The 6,155-nt window shown below is 41.3% G+C and overlaps 1 pseudogene; it reads left to right on the top strand.

Annotated features, from left to right (window-relative positions):
* Positions 1 to 5,119: 5,119 nt before the first annotated feature.
* LOC124617325 lies at positions 5,120 to 5,236 on the top strand (annotated as a pseudogene).
* The last annotated feature ends 919 nt before the right edge of the window (positions 5,237 to 6,155 follow it).

Below are 6,155 nucleotides of genomic sequence, written 5' to 3'. Positions count from 1 at the left end.
TGCGGTAACCGATTATTTGTGATTTACTCTCCACTAGTGCACACTATATCAATCTGCTGCAATCATAGTACTGTACTGAGGACGAATACAAACACTAGGGCGATGCTGTAGAATTGGCCACACTAGCGTCTCCTATACATCTTTATTTGCATATACACTCCTCTTTCCCCAGATAGCTACAAAAAAAAGTCTAATTCATCCTGATCGACGTCATGGCGCTCCACGGTATTATCCTAAATCTTTCAATAGTGAAACCTGTTCCCGATGTACAGTGCTAATCTACTGATCAAATAAGGTTAACATTTCTTTCTTCGTTATAGGAATTATCTTACATTTATCCACATTTAAAGAGAGCGATCATACATTGCACCGAGTGTGTACATAGTCCAAGTCTGTCTGTATTACTTTAGTGTCCTCAGATGATGTTACTTTCCCGCAGAGAACAGTATCTACTCGAAAGTTGGAAATTGCTACTTAATCTGTCTCACAAATTGGTTGTATTTAGCTTTGTAGGGCAACTGGTACGTAACGAGGACGTGCTGAAAAGTAATGCCTCCGAATTTTTAACGTGAAAACTCTTAAAGCATCTTAAAGAAAACAAATTTTATTCACAATCTATGTCTTTAGTCTTCATGTCTACGTATTTATTTATCAACGTAGCCACCGTAGGGACGAACACATACGCCATAACGACTGACCGGTTTGTTGATACTATAACTAGAATGTTTGTCTTGGTGACGGTGCCACAACCTCTCCGCTTTATCACTATCAAAGTGCTGCCTGGGCACTTCTTTGTTTTGTTTTAGAGACAGATGGAAATCGCAGGGGTCCAAGTGGCGCCCGTATAGGGGAGGATCGATGGTAGTGAACCCATGGCGTCGGATTGTTGCAGGTGTCACATCGCTGGTGTGTGGTCTGGTATTGTTATGCTGAAGGAAAGGGTGCTCCATGTGTGGACGAACTCTCCAGTTTCGAAACTCTATTACAGCACGCTGTTTCTGACGCACCGACATGGTTACAATTACACTCCGCCGTGTTACACACTACAAGTCGTAGCCCTCTAGCGGCACAGGGTAGCAAAAATATAGGTGCGACGAATATATATGTAGAATGTTAATAATGTTTGTTTTATTCGGAAAGCTTTAAGAGATTTCACATGAAAATACGAAGGCGCTACTTTTCAGCACGTCCTCTTACTTTAGTATCCGTCGAACATTATATCTCCAGTGCAACACAGTAGTTTCTATAAATCAAGAAGACGTCCACCCCATGTACGGTGACATTTTCATTATTAGACAACGAATTTGTATCGTGTCCTTGCCACTGGACGATATTGGAATACACTGTTTACTTCTGCCCTTACTGTTATGAATATTTTGTGAATGAATAAAATACATTGTGTTCCAGGCGAATGATACTTGCTGAATACGCTTTGATTCTTGGAGAGACGCTTCTTGGCACCAAGAAAGTGATGAAGTTCGAGGTACGCTGTAGAATCCTGCAATAGCTGGAAATCAGCGATATCGATTTGAAATTGTGTACGCGGTTTTTTTTTTCTTTTTTTTTTAAGCTGGACTTACTTGCACAAGTTTCCCCGCCACTGAGGACTATTCGTTGCGCAAAAGATTGTCAGTTTTAGAGCAGAGGCCAACCCTGTCGCGTATCCAACGTCAAACATAGCAGGAACCTCATCAGAGTCTCGTGCTTCGTTCAATTTCAGAAGAGTTAACTGTCTTTCATTACCAGATGTGTATATTTCTTGTGTATCAGTTGTGAATATCTTCGGCGGGACGGAAAGTGCTATTTTTGATGTCTCTATGTGAGTACTTGTAGCAATTTGGAAACTGCTACTTTTCTGTCCTCGATTTCAGCGCCAGAGTGATCCAGAAGGGAGACATTTGGAGGGTTGGATTTATTCGAGTCACTGCTCTTTACCTTCACAGTTCTTGGACATTGCCCGATGGCACATTTTGAACTCCCTTTACTGATCTCACAAATTAGCATTAAATTGTTTCATTCATTCCACAGTCATGACATTCATCTTACGACTGAGTGTAGTCTGGGAACTGATGAAGTATGACCAGCAGCCTTTCTTTCTTTCCACAACACAGGAAGATGCGCATGACGATCCATACTCTGGGTATAGCACTGATCCTAACTTCTGGTTCGCTTGGTTCCAAATCAGCAATGGCACAACCTATGTCACATCTGTAGCAATGTAATTATAAGTACTAGACCAATGGTACAGCCACAGCAAATGTTCTACCCTTCGGCATGTTGTTTTACAAGACTATCAATAAGTAGCTAGGCTCTATGAAATACCACTTTCCACAACTTCACTGTTCTAGTAGGCTTCCAGTCAGAGGTAACTCATGTGAAATGGTTTATTGTTGTGTACATAGTTCCGCGTAGTCAGCGCGTACACAACTTTCCCACCAGAGCGCGCCCTGCTATGCACAACAGCGCAGGCGCAGCGCTCGTCCGTCTCCGCACTACGAGATGGCGCTGTCTTAGAGACGGACAAAATTCTGCTTCCGCCGACCGCGTATTAATATGTAACGCAGCCAATGAGATTGCTGCTAACGTAGAACCTTCTCTCCTCGCGGGTCACACTCGCGCAGTGATACATGAACGCGCGAGGTATTATAACGAGTGTACAGACCTCCGATTAGTCACTCTGCATTAGTCTACATTAGTCTGGAGTCAAGTTTGAGTCTGCGCCTAGTAAGATTATCATATTCCTGTACATAGCCATGAAGAGAAATGTATAGAGACTTTGTCAAGTATCAGAGATATGTGAGAATAAGATTAACGTACCAAGACCAAAGCAACCTCAGATTGTCAATTGTAAACAGCATCCAGAATGAAGTTAACTTATTTTTATGCTTTTCATTATTTTAATAAATGTGTGTGAAAATTAATCAAGTTCTATTTAAAGTTGGTCACCGTCTATCTGCTACTCTAAGTGTGCCAATGGCATTTCTATCATCTGACCTAACGGCAGAAGATAAACACACCACGATAAGACCACGAGACATATTGCTGACACTAGCCTACTTCGTTAGAGCGACAAGTCAAATAATCTGATGGTGTGTGTACCGAAGGTCTTACAGTACGCATACCACATTTATGTCAGTACGGTTGTGTTCCCATAAGAGTGGGCACCAAAGTACCTCTCGCAGCTTCCTTTTCGAACCAGATGGAATCCTTGAAATCATGGAAAACAATGACACTTCACAAAGATGAATCAGGTGCGTGGTGTAATAATTTACGAGAAATTGGAGAATTGATGATTCATATCCGTAGCAAATGTACTTTATCGAGCACTCTGTCGCTAGCTGCAGCAGTGGGCGATTGGTATGCAGTCTGCGTACCATGTCACATTCATCTTCCGTTCACGTGGGTTCGAATCGAACATCTTGTATCATTATTCTTTTGACACATTTATTTTTCGGCAAAATTATGGAAGTTGTGGCGAAATCGCTATTTAAAAAAATAGTTTATAGTGAAAACAGAGGAATAGTTACAAGCTGTCGTACCTATTAGCGCTGACGACGAGTTTGATGCTCAGTGCAGACCGATTTTCTTTGTATCTCTTCTCACAAAATAAATCAATTTTCATTTTTTTTGGTTCAAATTTAGTTTTCTCATGTTGAGAAATTAAAAGAAGCGATCTATTTCACTTGGCAAGGAACATTCAGTAGCCGATATCGTGCAAATTAGCCTTTATTTTTTCAGAACCGGCTTTAACGGATATCACTGCCATCTTCTGGTGCTCAAAACAATTTTCAGACAAAACATGTTCATTGTGAGTTACTGTGAGCTTTTTATTTCTGACAAACCTTGCATAATTCGCTATATTTTAGCCACCACAATTACAACATATTTCGAGGTTCTTACAATGAATGAATACGATTTGTAATAAAAATTTTTTAAGACCAGAAGATGACAATTATATCTTTAAAACCTGGTTGTCAAAAATAAAGAATAATTCATGCAATTTTCGCTACTGAAAGCTTTTTACAATGATTTTTTTATATATAAAGTGAAGATGTAGATGTGTTTCACAATTATTGCTGGTCTTCCCTTCTCTTTCTCTCTTGTTCCCCCTCGCCCCCCCCCCTCTTCCCTGTCTCACTATATCTTACTCTCCCTGATATTCACTGTGTTTATGCCCGCTGTGGTAGGCCGTCAAAGCATGTCGTGTGGTATTCGTCATAGGAAGACGGAAAACAAAGTAACACGATGCATCAAGCTATTTTCCTAGTCGCAGGCATGACATCTTAGTTTTCTTTGATAACGGCACTTCTCTTGTGGTTAAATTTGAAACTCAAAATGTGTGTGACTGAATCGTTTGATATACTAGTGCTGATAAGTAATCTTTATAAGTCCTTAGATCTTTACGGATAGAATATAGTAACAAGACTGAATAAAAACGAGGCGTTTGGAAGTTAGATGTGAACTGAACTTGACATACATTGTCACCACCGCAGGTGTCACGGGCTTTCCTCTCGGAGGATATCTAAGACTACAAAGTGCGGAAATTACTAACTGTTCTGTTTCCCTATCGTTACTGGGTTTCCCCGGTCTGATGTGTACCAAATGCAAAGTCCCTTATTTTCGAATTTCGTAGTGGTTCAGTCTAGTTTTAAAGGCTTCATCATGACTTTTGACATAGATTTTTTTCAAGTGGGCAAGAATAGTAACGTAAAACGTTTCATAAGAGATGATTTCCAATGTCCCCTAATAGCATATGAAAGCTGATCGTAATCGGTGGGTCAAAGGATAGTCCGCTTCTCTCTCTCTCTCTCTCTCTCTCTCTCTCTCACGCACACACACACACACACACACACACACACACAACACACACGCTTATACGGATTTCCGAATCTCTGTCTTTTCAAGCGTAGCTATCTCAGTGGTCAGGTAGTCATCAAAATATAGATTGTGGATATACTTTTCAGGTTGCCAGAGTACAGCTTCCACAATCAGTTTTCTGTTCCGCTCACCACATTAGAGTGGCTATTAGGTAATGAGGCAGTTAGTTGCTTTTCGAAATATTGGTTAAAGTGAGGGAGAAGATGAAGTACTGGGCTCATGGCTCTACCTCACAGTTATCGGCAACGGCCTTGCCGCAGTGGATACACCGGTTCCCGTGAGATCACCGAAGTTAAGCGCTGTCGGGCGTGGCCGGCAGTTGATTGGGTGACCATCCAGCCGCCATGCGCTGTTGCCATTTTTCGGGGTGCACTCAGCCTCGTGATGCCAATTGAGGAGCTACTTGACCGAATAGTAGCGGCTCCGGTCAAAGAAAACCATCATAACGACCGGGAGAGCGGTGTGCTGACCACACACCCCTCCTAACCGCATTCTCAACTGAGGATGACACGGTGGTCAGATGGTCCCGATGGGCCACTTGTGGCCTGAAGACGGAGTGCTTTTCACAGTTATCACTACCAACATCTAATTATTTTGCCTTTCTTTTACATATAATTTTTTTGTTATTCAGTGTCGCTGATGATACCCAATATTGTATAATGATTCTGCAATAATGAACTATGTATACGTTTTTCAACTACAATATTAAATTACATATATGAACTACTTCGAAAAACGATGTAGTAATCACACTGGTAGTATCCGGGACTTGATGGTGTACAAATCATTAAATACTGTGAGTTTTAGCATACAAAAGAGTCATGGAAAGTATACTAAAAGGTCTAGAAGCGGCAAGTGGTGGGGTTCCAGGAACACAGAGTTGGAAGCGCGTGAGAAACAAAGAGTGCGCAAAAGTCACTGGCTGTAGATGTGATACAGAAGAGGGCCAGAACTTCTTGTGCTTGTGAGTTGCACAGGAAGACAGAGCGATAGCGTATAGGTGCTAATTAGGAACTGCAGAGATGCCTGAAAGATGAATTACTCCCAAACTGTAACAATTAGTCGCCCATTGCTAGTACCAGAAACAGGAGCATGCTGAGGAGCGATTTCATATAGTGGGATGCCAGGACGTTGTTGCTGACGAGATACTGCTTCAATTCTGCAGCTGGAAAAAAATTTTGTTAATGCAGACAGTGATGATCATTTTCGTAAGTCTTTCTACTCAGAAGTGGTTACATGAATAATTGTCCAGTATTCATACTAAGAACTATTGTTTT

Source organism: Schistocerca americana, chromosome 5, assembly GCF_021461395.2.
Source record: "Schistocerca americana isolate TAMUIC-IGC-003095 chromosome 5, iqSchAmer2.1, whole genome shotgun sequence".
Classification (NCBI taxonomy): Eukaryota; Metazoa; Arthropoda; class Insecta; order Orthoptera; family Acrididae; genus Schistocerca; species Schistocerca americana.
This window is presented reverse-complemented; position numbering and strand designations above follow the sequence as displayed.